We start from the raw sequence: 14,872 nt of genomic DNA on the forward strand, positions 1-14,872 counted from the left end.
GGGGCCCCGGCGGAGGTTGTGGTGGCGGCGTCGTGCAGCGAGCTGGACCCAGGGCCGCAGCAGATCGGAGGCCGAGGAGGAGCAGGGGTGCCCGGCCCCGCCGCCCGCCATACGGCCCAAGGCACCCAGGTGGGCGTCTCCCCTCCGCACCTGCCAGCGACCCCAGGGCCACCACACGCCAACACGTGGCCCCGGAGACCTCGCGCATATCCTGACGGCGCTGCTCCCGGCCGGGATCCGGGACAGGCCGCCACGAGGCCCCACCTTCCCGAAGGCTCCTTGGGGCCTGTCTGGCTCAGCGCCTTCCCTCCGGACCCCGAGTCCCCGGGGCCTCAGCCCGGCCTGAGCCTAGGGCCGGCACTGCGTGGCGGGAGCGAGCTGCCCCCTTCCTCAGGGCCTGGACCCTGGCGCCCACCCCGGGCAAGGCCGCCCCTTCCCTCAGAGGAAAGCGGCCGCCCCGCCCAGCACCAGTGAGGGCACCAGCTCCTTTGCTGCCACCTGTCGAGGCAGGCAGCACCCGCACCATCTGGATGCCTTGGCTGAAAAGGCACGTGCAAGTAGTATGATACAGTTAATAAGATGGCGTGCAAAGGTGTGCAGTAAGATGCATGCAAAAATACTGGAGGAGGCCGGCACGCTGTGTCACGCCTGTAATCCCATCACTTTGGGAGGCCAACGTGGGCGGATCACTTGAGGCCAGGAGTTCGAGACCAGCCTGGCCAACGTGGCAAAACCCCGAGGCTATTAGAAAAAAAAAAAAAAAAAAAATTAGCCAGGCGTGGTGGTGCACGCCTGTAGTCCCAGCTACTCCGGAGGCTGAGCCCGGGAGGCAGAGGTGGTAGTAAGCGGAGATCACGTCTGCACTCCAGCCTAGCCGACAGAGCAAGGCTTTGTCTCCAAAACAATTTTTTTTAAAGAAAAAAAAATACTAGAGAAACATAATTAAAATATGTTTAGGACTCGGCGCGGTGGCTCACGCCTGTAATCCCAGCACTTTGGGAGGCCGAGGCGGGCAGATCACTTGAGGGCAGGAATTTGAGACCAGCCTAGCTAACGTGGTGAAACCATGTCTCTACTAAAAATACAAAAATTAGCGGAGCGTGGTGGCGGGCACCTGTAATCCCAGCTGCTCAGAGACTGAGGCAGGAAAATTACTTGAACTTGGGAGGCGGCGGTTGCAGTGAGACGAGATCAGGTCACTGCACTGCAGCTTGGGTGACAAGAGCAAGACTCCATCTCAAAATAATAATACAAAAATTAGCTGAGCATGGTGGCAGGTGCCTGTAATCCCAGCTACTAGGGAGGCTGAAGCAGGAGAATCGCTTGAGCCTGGGAGGCGGAGCTTGCAGTGAGTCGAGATTGCACCGCTGCACTCCAGCCTGGGTGGCAGAGCAAGACTCCATCTCAAAAGTAAAATAAAATTGGGCAGGCGCGGTGGCTTATGCCTGTAATCCCAGCACTTTGGGAGGATGAGGCGGGCAGATCACGAGGTCAGAAGATTGAGACCATCCTGGCTAACACGGTGAAACCCCGTGGATCACGAGGTCAAGAATTCGAGACCAGCCTGGCTAACGTGGCAAAACCCCATTTCTACTAAAAATACAAAACTGGCCAAGCATGGTGGCTCACACCTGTAATCCCAGCACTTTGGGAGGCCGAGGTGGGCGGATCACGAGGTCAGGAGATCGAGACCATCTTGGCTAACACAGTGAAACCTCGTCTCTACTAGAAATACAAAAAAATTAGCCAGGCATGGTGGCGGGCGCCTGTAGTCCCAGCTACTCGGGAGGCTGAGGCAGGAGAATGGTGTGAACCCGGGAGGTGGAGCTTGCAGTGAGCCGAGATTGTGCCACTGCACTCCAGCCTGGGCGACACAGCGAGACTCCCTCTCAGAAAAAAAATACAAAATTTACCTGGACATAATGGCTGGTGCCTGTAATCCCAGCTACTCGGGAGGCTGAGGAAGGAGAATCACTTGAACCCAGTTCATGGAGGTTGCAGTGAGCTGAGATCGTGCCACTGCACTCCAGCCTGGGTGACAGAGCGAGACTCCATCTTAAAAAATAAAATAAAATAATTTAAAATGTTTAAATATTAGTCTTTGGGGGGGATTCTTCTCTGCCTCCTAATTTTGTGTAGCATCATCATGCAGTGTTCACCAGTACCCATGTTTCTCCTCTTCCCACCTCACAGCTGGACACCCCCAAGCTGGGACTCCAACTCATCTCTGGCAGGTCTTTAATGGGTGAAGTGTGTGTCACTTCCCAGTCCTGTCTCTATTCCCTGTGATCTCAAGAGAACGTCCGAAAGGCTCCCCAAACCCCAAGAACTGATGACCACTAGATGGAAAGTGTAGAGGCCTCAGAACCCCCCGCCCCACCCCCAGCCACATCCTTGACTTCAGAGATACAGTGTTGCTGGTCACACAAATTAGCATAACCTGATCGAAGGAGCAGTACTTTTTTTTTTTTTTTTTTTTTTTGAGACAGAGTCTGGCTCTGTCGCCCAGGCTGGAGTGCAGTGGCCGGATCTCAGCTCACTGCAAGCTCTGCCTCCTGGGTTTACGCCATTCTTCTGCCTCAGCCTCCCAAGTACCTGGGACCACAGGCACCCGCCACCTCGCTCGGCTAGTTTTTTGTATTTTTAGTAGAGACGGGGTTTCACCGTGTTAGCCAGGATGGTCTTGATCTCCTGACCTCGTGATCGCCCGTCTCGGCCTCCCAAAGTGCTGGGATTACAGGCTTGAGCCACCGCGCCCAGCCAGGAGCAGTACTTTCATTATTTAAACTGCATTTTTAAAGACAGTAAGCCAGGTGCTGTGACTCAAATCTGTATGATCACCATGAGAGGCTGAGGTGGGAGGATGGCTTGAGCCCAGGAGGTCTAGGCTGCAATGAGTCATGATGAAACCACTGTACTCTTGCCTGGGTGACAGAGACCCCCATCTAAAAAAACAAGTTATGTCCCCCTTGGTGAATTCTTCCCTAAACCCCAGTCAAATACTGAAAACCAGAAACAATGTTGTTGCCACTATTATGTTCATTATTAAAATGCAGGCCGGGTATGGTGGCTTACACCTGTAATCCCAGCATTTCGGGTGGCCGAGGCAGGCGGATCACCTGAGATCAGGAGTTGGAGACCAGCCTAACGAACCTGGTGAAACCCTGTCTCTACAAAAATACAAAAAAAATTAGCCAGGCTTGGTGGCAGGTGCCTGTAGTCCCAGCTACTTGGGAGGCTGAGGCACAAGAATTGTTTGAACCAGTCCAGAAGGCAGAGGTTGCAGTGAATCGAGATCATGCAACTGCACTCCATCCTGGGCGACAGAGCCAGAAGGCCGGGCGTGGTGACTCATGCCTGTAATCCCAGCACTTTGGGAGGCCAAGGCAGGCAGATCATGAGGTCAGGAGATGGAGAGCATCCTGGCTAACATGGTGAAACCCCGTCTCTACTAAAAATACAAAAAATTTAGCTGGGCATGGTGGCGGGCGCCTGTAGTCCCAACTACTCAGGACGCTGAAGCAGGAGAATGACATGAACCCGGGAGGCGGAGGTTGACTGCACTCTGGCCTGGGTGACACAGTGAGACTCCGTCTCAAAAAAAAAAAAAAAAAATGCTTGGCGTGCGGTGGCTCATGCCTGTAATCCCAGCACTTTGGGAGGATGAGGTGGGCGGATCACCTGAGGTTGAGGTTGAGAGTTTGAGGCCAGCCTGAGCAACGTGGAGAAACCCTGTCTCTAATAAAAATACAAAATTAGCCGGGCGTGGTGGCACATGCCTGCAATCTCAGCTGCTTGGGAGCCTTAGGAAGGAAAATCGTTTGAACTTGGGAGGTAGAGGTTGCAGTGAGCTGAGGTCAGGCCATTACACTCCAGCCTGGGCAACAAGAGTGAAACTCCTCAAAAAAAAGAAAAAAAAAAAAAAAAATTGACCGGGCGTGGTGGCTCACGCCTGTAATGCCAGCACTTTGGGAGGCCGAGGTGGGTGGCTCACCTGAGGTCGGGAGTTCGAGACCAGCCTGACTAATATGGAGAAACCCCATCTCTAATAAAAATACAAAACTAGCTGGTGTGGCGGCAGCTGCCTGTAATAGCTACTTGGGAGGGTGAGGCAGGAGAATCGCTTGAACCCAGGAGGTGGAGGTTGTGGTGAGCCGAGATTGTGCCACTGCATTCCAGCCTGGGCAACAAGAGCAAGACTCCGTCTCAAAAACAAAAAAATCAAACCATACAGGAACTTGTAGCTTCCCACCTCCCCAGGGGGCAGGACTGTGATTGCCTTTTTCACCTTTCAGTCCTAATGTTAGCAGTTCAAATGCATCCTTACTGGCTTCATTTAATTATAGACTATTTTTCCATCAGTTTTAGGTTTATGGAAAAATTGAACAGAAAGTAGAGTTCTCATATACTCCCCTGCCCCCCCCCACACAGATTCCTCTATTATAAACATTTTGCATTAATGTGGTACATTTGTTACAACTGATGAAACAATATTGATAATTATTAGCCAAAGTCCATCATTATTTCCATAAGAGTTCATTCTGCCTTGTGCATTAATTAATTATTTATTTATTTATGTATTTAGAGATGGAGTCTGGCTTCTTCGCCCAGGCTGGAGTGCAGTGGTGCAATCTTGGCTTACTACAACCTCCGCCTTCTGGGTTCAAGCGATTCCCCTGCCTCAGTCTCCCAAGTAGCTGGGACTACAGGCAGGCACCACCACACCTGGCTAACTTTTGTGTTTTAAGTAGAGGTGAGGTTTCACCCTGTTGGCCAGGCTGGTTTCAAACTCCTAACCTTAGGTGATCCACCAGCCTCGGCCTTCCAAAATGCTGGGATTACGGGCGTGAGCCACTGCGCCCGGTGCCTGGTGCATTCTTACAGGTTTTGACAAACGTATGATGTCAGCTGCCCCCATTACATGTCATACAGCATAGTCTTGTGGCCCTAAAAATCCCCTGCGCTTCCCTATTCATCCCTCTCCCCCTCCCCTGAAGCCCCTGGCAACCACTGATCATTTTACTGTTTCCATAGTTTGCTTTTCCCAGAATGTCGTGAATGGGAATCATACAGTGTGAGCCTTTTCAGGATGGCTCCTTTCACTCAGCAATATGCATTTAAGGCCCCAGCGTGCCTTTCTGTGGCTTAATAGCTAGTTCATGTTTGATTTGAAAAATATTCCAATGTCTGGATGTTCCACAGTTTACCCATGTACTTATCAAAGAGCATCTTGGTTGTTTCCAATTTTTGGTTATTATATTATTATTATTATTACTATTATTTTGAAACACAGTCTCTCGCTCTGTTGCCCCAGCTAGAGTGCAATGGCACAATCTCAGCTCACTGCAACCTCTGCCTCCCGGGTTAAAGCAGTTCTCCTGCCTCTCCCTCCCAAGCAGCTGGGATTACAGGTGCCTGCCACCATGCCCAGCTAATTTTTGTATTTTTAGCAGAGACAGGGTTTCGCCACATTTGCCAGGATGGTCTCTATTCCTGGACCCGTAATCTGCCAGCCTCAGCCTCCCAAAGTGCTGGGATTACAGGCGTGAGCCACTGCGCCTGTCCTGAGCCACCACACCCAGCCTTCGTTATTATTATTTTTAGAGTCAGGGTCTCGCTGTCACCCAGGCTGAAGTGCAGTGGCACAATCATGGCTCATGCAGCCTCCACCTCCTGGGTTCAAAGGACCTGTTGCCTCAGCCCTGAATATCTGGGACTATAAGCACGCACTATGACACCTGGCTGATTTTTAAATTGTTCTGTAGAGTTGGGGTATCTATGTTGCCCAGGTTGGTCTCCAACTCCTGGGTTCAAGCACTCCTCCAGCCTCAGCCTCCCCAAGTGCTGGGATTACAGACATGAACCACCGTGCCCAGCACTTTTGCCCATATTTTCATTAGGTTGTTCTTTTATGGAGTCACAGTACCATTTTTCTACTACTTACTTTTCGTTTTGTTGTTTTGGGGTTGTTTTTGAGATGGAATATTGCACTGTCACCCTGGCTGGAGTGCAGCGGCGAGATCGCAGCTTGCTGCAACCTCCACCTCCCAGGTTCAAGCGATTCCCCGGCCTTGGCCTCCCGAGTAGCTAGGATTACAGGCACCCACCACCACACCCAGCTAATTTTTTGTATTTTTAGTAGAGACGGGGTTTCACTACGTGGGCCAGGCTGGTCTCAAACTCCTCACCTCATGATCTGCCCATCTCGGCCTTCCAAAGTGGTGGGATTACAGGCGTGAACCACCAAGCCCAGCCTGTTTTGTTTTTTGAGACAGGGTCTCACATTGTCACCCAGGCTGGAGTGCACTGGTGTGATCATAGTTCACTGCAGCTTGACCTGCTGGGCTCAAGCAATCCTCTTGCCTTGGCCTTCGCAAATACTGGGACTATAGGTGTGAGCTGCTGCACACGGCCTGACTTAGATTTTTAGCTGAATACTCCTTGTGAACATCTGGCCCTGCTTTACGCACCCTGCTTTGTCCCACTGACTAGATTTATTTCATTGTGGTGGTGTATCAGACTTCAACAAACTCCTTACAGATGTCCCCAGTCTTTCAGTATCATCAATCATGCTCTAATGAACACGGCTATACGTATAACTGCATGTATCTGCCCCATTATGTATCACCACCTTACAGACTCCTGAAAACTTAGTGGTTTAAAAGAACCTTTTTTTTAGACGGAAACTTGCTCTGTCACACAGGCTGGACTGCAGTGGCGCGATCTCGGCTCAATGCAACCTCCACCTCCCGGGTTCAAGCAATTCTGCTGCCTCAGCCTCCTGAGTAGGTGGGACTACAGGCGTGTGCTACCACGCCTAGCTACTTTTTGTATTTTTAGTAGAGATGGGCTTTCACCGAATTGGCCAGGCTGGTCTTGAACTCCTGACCTTGTGATCCACCCACCTCGGCCTCCCAAAATGCTGGGATTACAGGTGTGAGCCACCACGCCCGGCCCAGAACCATTTTGTTACGTGTGACAGTGTGCCAGGAATTTCAGCAGCTCCACTGGGTAATCCTGTCCAGTGTGACAGAACAGAGATCACTGGGGTGGCTAGAAGGCTGATGTCAGCTGGCACCATGGGCCAGAACACCCACATGTGGCCTCTTCAGCACAGCAGTCTCAGTAGCAGTAGGTCTTAGTCCCAGGAGGCTGGGGTGGAAGTCGCCTGGCCCGTGACCTCACTTTGGCAGCCCCAAGACATCACCTCACTACATTCTATTGGTCAAGCAAGTCACTGGGGCCAACCCAGATTGAATGGGAGAAACATTATACCCCCACCAAACAATGGGAGGAGAAGCAGGGATATCACATTGCCTCACCAGTCCTTTTTTTTTTTTTTTTTGCGATGGAGTCTCATTCTGTTGCCAGGCTGGAGTGCGGTGGCGTGATCTCAGCTCACTGCAATCTCCACCTCCCGGGTTCAAGCGATTCTCCTACCTCAGCCTCAGATAATTTACTGTATTTTTAGTACAGACGGGGTTTTACCATGTTAGCCAGGATGGTCTTGATCTCTTGACCTCGTGATCCACCTGCCTTGGCCTCCCAAAGTGCTGGGATTACAGGCGTGAGCCATCTCCCCTGGCTTGCAGTACATTTCTAATAATTTATTCTAAAGAACTGGTAGGGCCAGCGCCTCTCAAAAAAAAAAAAAAAGAAAGAAAAGAAAGAAAAGAAAGAAACAGTACTGCAGGCTGAGAGTACTGCACTTTTTTTTTTTTTTGAGACAATCTCACTGTTTTGCTCAAGCTGGAGTGCAGTGGCACAATCTCAGCTCACTGCAACCTCTGCCTCCCGGATTCAAGTGATTCTCCTGCCTCAGCCTCCTGAGTAGCTGGGATTACAGGCACCCGCCACCAAGCCTGACTAATTTTTTTTTGTATTTTTAGTAGATGGGTTTCACTATGTTGGCCAGGCTGGTCTCGAGCTCCTGACCTCGTGATCCACCCACTTCGACCTCCCAAAGTGCTGGGATTACAGGCATGAGCCACCGTGCCGGGCCTAGTATTGCACATTTTAAGTGCTGATACTTTTAAATGAATTGCCCAAAGGGAAGGTTACACCAAGCGGCCACTGGTTGTGTTTTCCATACTTCGGGCAACCCTAGATTTCACCAGGCTTTTAAAATTTTTAACCTTCATTAACTCATGGGGAGGGGGGGAAGCCAACCTTAAAAGTCTTAATCATATTTATTTCATTTTAAGTGAAGCTAAACATTTTTTAAACATATTTGTTGCCTATTTGTAGTTCTTCCATCCTTTTATGCTTTATATCTTTTACTGACTCTTTTTTTTTTTTTTGAGACAGAGTCTCGCTCTGTCGCCCACGCTGGAGTGCAGTGGTGCCATCTCGGCTCACTGCAAGCTCCGCCTCCCGGGTTCACCCCATTCTCCTGCCTCAGCCTCTCCAGTAGCTGGGACTACAGGCGCCGCCACCACGCCTGGCTAATTTTTTGTATTTTTAGTAGAGACGGGGTTTCACCATGTTAGCCAGGATGGTCTCGATCTGCTGACCTTGTGATCCACCTGCCTCGGCCTCCCAAAGTGCTGGGATTACAGGCGTCAGCCACCGCGCCCGGGCATCTTTCACTGATTCTCTATGTAGAAACTGGTCTTCATGTATTTTGCCTAAAAAAAAATTTATTATTAAGGGTTATTGGCCCTGACATATCATATATTAAATATAACTCTCCCAGAGACCAATTTTTTTTTTTTTTTTTTTTTGAGACGGAGTTTCGCTCTGTCGCCCAGGCTGGAGTGCAGTGGCCGGATCTCAGCTCACTGCAAGCTCCGCCTCCCGGGTTTACGCCATTCTCCTGCCTCAGCCTCCCGAGTAGCTGGGACTACAGGCACCCGCCACTACGCCCGGCTAACTAGTTTTTTGTATTTTTTAGTAGGGACAGGGTTTCACCGTGTTAACCAGGATGGTCTCGATCTCCTGACCTCGTGATCCACCCGTCTCGGCCTCCCAAAGTGCTGGGATTACAGGCTTGAGCCACCGCGCCCGGCCCTAATTTGTCTTCTTTCATTCACACACACAAAACTGGCAAACCCTTTTGAAGGGACCCTATTTTAGAAACTGCCAGAGAGGGCCAGGCGCGGTGACTCATGCCTGTAATCCCAATACTAAATTTAGGAGGCCGAGGCAGGTGGATCACCCGAGGTCAGGAGTTCCAGACCAGCCTGGCCAACATGGTGAAACCCCATCTCTACCGAAAATACAAAATTAGCTGGGCGTGGTGGTGGGCACCTGTAATCTCAGCAACTTGGGAGGCTGAGGCAGGAGAATCCCTTGAACCTGGGAGGCAGAGTTTGCATTGAGCCGAGATTGTGCCATTGCACTCCAGTCTGGGCAACAAGAGCGAAACTCCGTCTCGAAAAAAAAGAAAAAGAAACTGCCAGAGAGATGGCTCCCTTACTGTCCCTCTCGTGCCTGCTGCAGTCTGCTTAGAGCAGGTTTCTCAACCTTGGCACAAGGGACACTTTGGGTCTGATGACATTTCACTGTGTGGGGCCACATCATGCTTCACAGGACGTTCACCCAGCATCCCTGGCCTATACCCACTAGATGCTGTTAGCACCCCCACCCCAATCCAAATGTCCCCAGACATCACATGTCCCCTTGGGGACAAAACTACCCCCGACAGAGAACCAGTGCTTTAGAAGAAGGCGAAGTTATTCTAACAAAGAAACTCAATGAAATACAGTGGCTTAGAAAATATATCGTGGCTGGGCACAGTGGCTCACACCTGTAATCCCAGCACTTTGGGAGGCTGAGGCAGACGGATCACGAGGTCAGGAGTTCGAGACCAGCCTGGCCAACATAGTGAAACCCCCGTCTCCACTAAAAACACAAAAATTAGCCAGGCGTGGTGGCAGGTACCTGTAATCCCAGCTACTCGGGAGGCTAAGGCAAGAGCATTGCTTGAACCTGGGAGGCAGAGGTTGCAGTGAGCCAAGATCACGCCACCACACTCCAGCCTGGGCAACAGGGCGAGACTCAGTCTCAAAAAAAAAAAAAAAAAAAAAAAAGAAAAGATAGAATTGTATTTCTCAGTGCAATAGCTCCAATGTGAACAGGCGGGCCAGCAGACTCCATGGGGTCACTCAGGGACCCAGATTCCGTCTTGTACGGTATCCATCCACAAAGGGCCTTGCCATCGTCTGCCTGGTCAAGGCTGGGTTGCAACAAGGGGTGTGTCGGAGAGAGCAGGGGATGCAAGCCTGCTGTCTGAAGGTCCACATGCCACATCTGCTAACATTCCACTCACAACATCTTAGTCACCTGGCCACATCTACCTGTAAGGAGGGCTGGGAGTTTAGCAGAGCAGCGAGTACCAGCACAACACGACGCTCCTGGGAGCAGGTGAGCACATGGACTGAACTGTGTCCCTCCAAATTCCTGTGTTGAAGCCCTGACCCCCAGTGTGACTGTAGACAGGGCTCTTAAGGAGCTTTTTTTTTTTGAGATGGTCTTGCCCTGTCACCCAGGCTGGAGTGCAATGGGGCGATCTCAGCTGCAACCTCCGCCTCCTGGGTTCAAGCGATTCTCCTGCCTCAGCCTCCTGAGCAGCTGGGATTACAGGCGCCCGCCACCTCACCTGGCTAATTTGTGTATGTTCAGTACAGACAGGGTTTCACCATGTTGGCCAGGTTGGTCTCGAGCTCCTGATCTCATGATCTGCCCGCCTCGGCCTCCCAAAGTGTTGGGATTACAGGCGTGGGCCAAGGCGCCTGGCCAAGGAGCTAATTAAGGTTAAATGAAGTCCTAATGTGATACGACCAACAGGTTGCGTGTGGCTGCTGCACAGTTAACAGACCCATGATGCTGAGACAGCAGGGTTTGCAGCAGAGAAAGGAGCTTAACAAGGCCCAGATAAGGAGGTGAAAGGAGACCTCTCCTCAAATACATCTCCCTGAGGAGTTCTGAGCTAAGGTTTTTAAGGGGATCGTGGAAGGTGAGGGGCAGGAAAACGGGGTGGCTGATGGGTCAGGGTAAGGAGAATGATTCATTAGAATGTGGAAACTGCGGCCGGGCGCGGTGGCTCAAGCCTGTAATCCCAGCACTTTGGGAGGCCGAGACGGGCGGATCACAAGGTCAGGAGATCGAGACCATCCTGGTCTACACGGTGAAACCCCGTCTCTACTAAAAAAATACAAAAAACTAGCCGGGCGAGATGGCGGGCGCCTGTAGTCCCAGCTACTCAGGAGGCTGAGGCAGGAGAATGGCGTAAACCCGGCAGGCGGAGCTTGCAGTGAGCTGAGATCCAGCCACTGCACTCCAGCCTGGGCGACAGAGCTAGACTCCGTCTCAAAAAAAAAAAAAAGAATGTGGAAACTGCATTCCTTGCTGAGTCAGCTCCTGTGGGGTCCTTCAGGGCAGCTGGCATCAGTACTTTCACTGGTATGCAGGACCTCAAAGAATCTCAGGCTGGGCGTAGTGGCTCATGCCTGTAATCCCAAGGCTTCAGGAGGCTGAGGCAGGATGACCGCTTGGGCCCAGGAATTCAAGACCAGCCTGGGCAACAGGGCAAGACCCCTGTCACTATCAAAAAAAAAAAAAAAAAGCCAGATGTGTGTGCCTGTAGTCCCAGATACTTCAGATGCTGAGGCAGGAGGATCACTTCAGACCAGGACCTCAAGGCTGCAGTGAGCTATGACTGTGCCACTGCACTCCAGCCTGAACAAGAGTGAGACCCTGTCTCTAAAAAGAAAAAAAAATTAAAATAAAAAATCTCAAAGGGAAAAGTTAAGGTTTCATAACGTTCAAGCTGTTATCTCTGGAGCAGTTAAGGGTAACTAATCTTCTAAGAGTCTACCTGATTCTGAGGCACGAGGCGCCAGCTCAGAGGGGCTCACCGCATGATTGGCGCTGCATGCGCTGCACGCTCGGTTATTCCATTTCCCCCTCCTCTCTTCCTGGATTAATTTTATGTTTTTAGTGACGGCTTTCTCTTTTTTTATGTATTTTTTTAAAAATTGAAACAGGGTCTCACTCTGTCACTTGGGCTGGACTGCAGTGGGGCAACCATGGCTCACTGCAGCCTCAACCTCCTAGGCTCAAGTGATCCTCCCACTTCAACTTCTCAAGTAGCTAGAACTATAGGCACGACCACCTAATTTATTTATTTTGTAGAGATAAATAAATCTACAAATAATAAGTCTATGTTGCCCAGAGTGGTCTCAAACTCCTAAGCTCAAGTGATCTGCCTACCTCAGCCTGCGAAAGTGCTGGGATTGTAGGTGTGAGCCACTGTGTCTGGCCAGGGATGGTTTCAATAAGGGTGTGACCCTAATCTGATAGGGCTGGTGCCCTCATGAGAAAAGGAAGAGGTACCAGAGCATTCTCTTTGCTATGTGCAACTCTAAAAGACAGCCCTTCCCAGGCAGCAATCTGGGACTACGCCCATGTCCTTTTTTTTTTAATGGAAAGTCTCAAACACAAGAAAGCAGAGAACCTGGCTGGGTGCGGTGGCTCACGCCTGTAATCCCAGCACTTTGGGAGGCCGAGGTGGGTGGATCACCTGAGGTCAGGAGTTCAAGACCAGCCTGACCAACATGGTGAAACCCCATCTCTACTAAAAATACAAAAAATTAGCCAGGGATTGTGGCAGGTGCCTGTAATCCCAGCTACTTGGGAGGCTGAGGCAGGATATTCATTTGAACCTGAAAATCAGCCAAGTTGGGCTGATTTTCCTGTTGCTGCTAAAAGGAGGCCTGCTAGTGGGATAATATTTGAGTTAGAGTCTAGGATAAATATTTGTTGAAAGTCTCATGAGTTATAGCAAAGGATAAATCGAGATGGATGTTGCAGCGAGCTGAGATTACACCACTGGACTCCAGTCTGGGTAAGAGACCGAGGCTCTGTCTGGAGAAGAAAATAAAAAAAGCAAGCAAGCAGAGAACCTAATGAACCCATGTGTCCACCTGCATCTTTCTGCAATTATCAGCCTGTGGCCAACTCCATTTCACCTATATCTCTGACCACACAGATCCAGCATTCCACATTTCACCCATGAAGTGGATCTACTCGCCTATCGGTCCTCCATGGTCTTGTGGAGTGACTCTCGCACCCATTGCTCCAGGACACAGTGCTGGAAATCAGGCTGAGGCTGTCAGCGTGGCAGTACGAAGGACACTGGATTCTCAGCCACATAGACCCTCCTACGCCCATGCCAGGACTGAGGTCAGCAGGCCAGGGTGTGGCGGTCATCCTGTGATCGATCACGCAGGAACACCAAGAGAACTGCTAGGATGTGGACCAACCTGATGTCCTGAGTCACAGAGCTCCTGCCTAACACTGGACTTCATGTAATGTCAAATGATTAAATACCTTAATGCTCTGAGCCACAGTGGGCTGGCTGGTATTCTGCTACCTGTGCTAAAAAGCATCCTAAGAGAGGTACACCATGCTGGAATAGGCAAAAGCATTTCTTGTATCTTATTAACACACTTCAAGATGCTCATGTGCTTCAGCAATCCCTGCAGTCAAAAGGGTCCTCCACTCTCCAGTACACAAGGCCCAGCCAGCCAGATTCCCTCCATCCTCACCTTCCTCCCGTCCCAGGGGAGCCAGGAAGGCCATACATCCACCAACACGGATGCCCTGTGTTCCTCCTCATCAGCCTGCTGAGTCCTCCTGGACCTGATGAGAGGCAGTACTGCAGCCTTGCCCAGCCCCGGGAAGGTGGTCTTCCTTACTACAATCCCCTTCATCCTTTGGAGGGCAACAAGATGGTATTTTATAAGGAGATATCAATCAGAAAAAAGGATATTACTTTGATTATCTATGTAAGAGAATAATAAGTACCATTCTTAGTACTTGTAAGCGTTCACTAGGTTGTGCTGTGGTAACAAAGGATCCCGAAGTCTTAGTGACTCGAAATCACAATGGCTTACTTCTTGCTGATGGCTGTACTTCACGTGCCTTTGTTACAGGATCTGGGGTGAAAAATCAGCTCTCACTGTGCACATGCTGTGTTCATGCTGGGGGCAGAAAGGGAGAGACTAAACCACAAAACACCTTTTAAAGCTTCTGCCTGAACGGGGCACATGACAGCAGACTACTTTACATTACCATTTGGAAGTCTCACAGCTAAGCTTGACGTCAAGGAACGGTAGGCCAGGTGTGGTGGTTCACATCTGTAATCCCAATACGTAGGGAGGCTGACGTGGGTGGATCACCTGAGGTCAGGAGTTCGAGACCAGCCTGGCAAACATGATGAAACCCCATCTCTACTAAAAATACAAAAATTAGCTGGGCGTGGTGGCAGGCGCCTGTAATCTCAGCTACTTGGGAGGTTGAGGCAGAATAGGTTGAACCCGGGAGGTGGAGGTTGCAGTGAGCCAAGATCATGCCATTGCACTCCATTCTGGGCCACAAGAGAGAAACTCCGTTTCAAAAAAAAAATTAAATTAAAAAATAAAATAAGCGGCTCAAGCCTGTAATCCCAGCACTTTGGGAGGCCGAGATGGGTGGATCACAAGGTCAGGAGATCGAGAACATCCTGGCGAACATGGTGAAACTCCGTCTCTACTAAAAAAAATACAAAAAACTAGCCAGGTGAGGTGGCGGGCGCCTGTAGTCCCAGCTACTCAGGAGGCTGAGGCAGGAGAATGGTATAAACCCAGGAGGCGGAGCTTGCAGTGAGCTTGGATCCAGCCACTGCACTCCAGCCTGGGCGACAGAGCGAGACTCTGTCTCAAAAAAAAAAAAAAAATTAAATTAAATTAAATTAAAATAAAATAAAATAAATTAAAAATACAAAAATTACCCAGGCGGGTGGTGGCAGGCACCTGTAATCCCAGCTACTCAGGAGGCTGAGGCAGGAGAATCACTTGAACCCGGCAGGTGGAGGTTGCAGTAAGCCGAG

General features: G+C 50.5%; 1 long non-coding RNA gene across 1 annotated transcript; it reads left to right on the top strand.

Moving 5' to 3' along the window:
* Position 1: 1 nt before the first annotated feature.
* LOC117094264 lies at positions 2 to 13,345 on the top strand. Its single transcript, XR_004441469.1, has 2 exons — positions 2 to 129; positions 12,992 to 13,345. It is a non-coding gene; the product is annotated as an uncharacterized LOC117094264 (long non-coding RNA).
* Positions 13,346 to 14,872: the final 1,527 nt, after the last annotated feature.

Source organism: Trachypithecus francoisi, unplaced genomic scaffold (assembly GCF_009764315.1).
Source record: "Trachypithecus francoisi isolate TF-2019V2 unplaced genomic scaffold, Tfra_2.0 Lachesis_group13, whole genome shotgun sequence".
NCBI lineage: Eukaryota > Metazoa > Chordata > Mammalia > Primates > Cercopithecidae > Trachypithecus > Trachypithecus francoisi.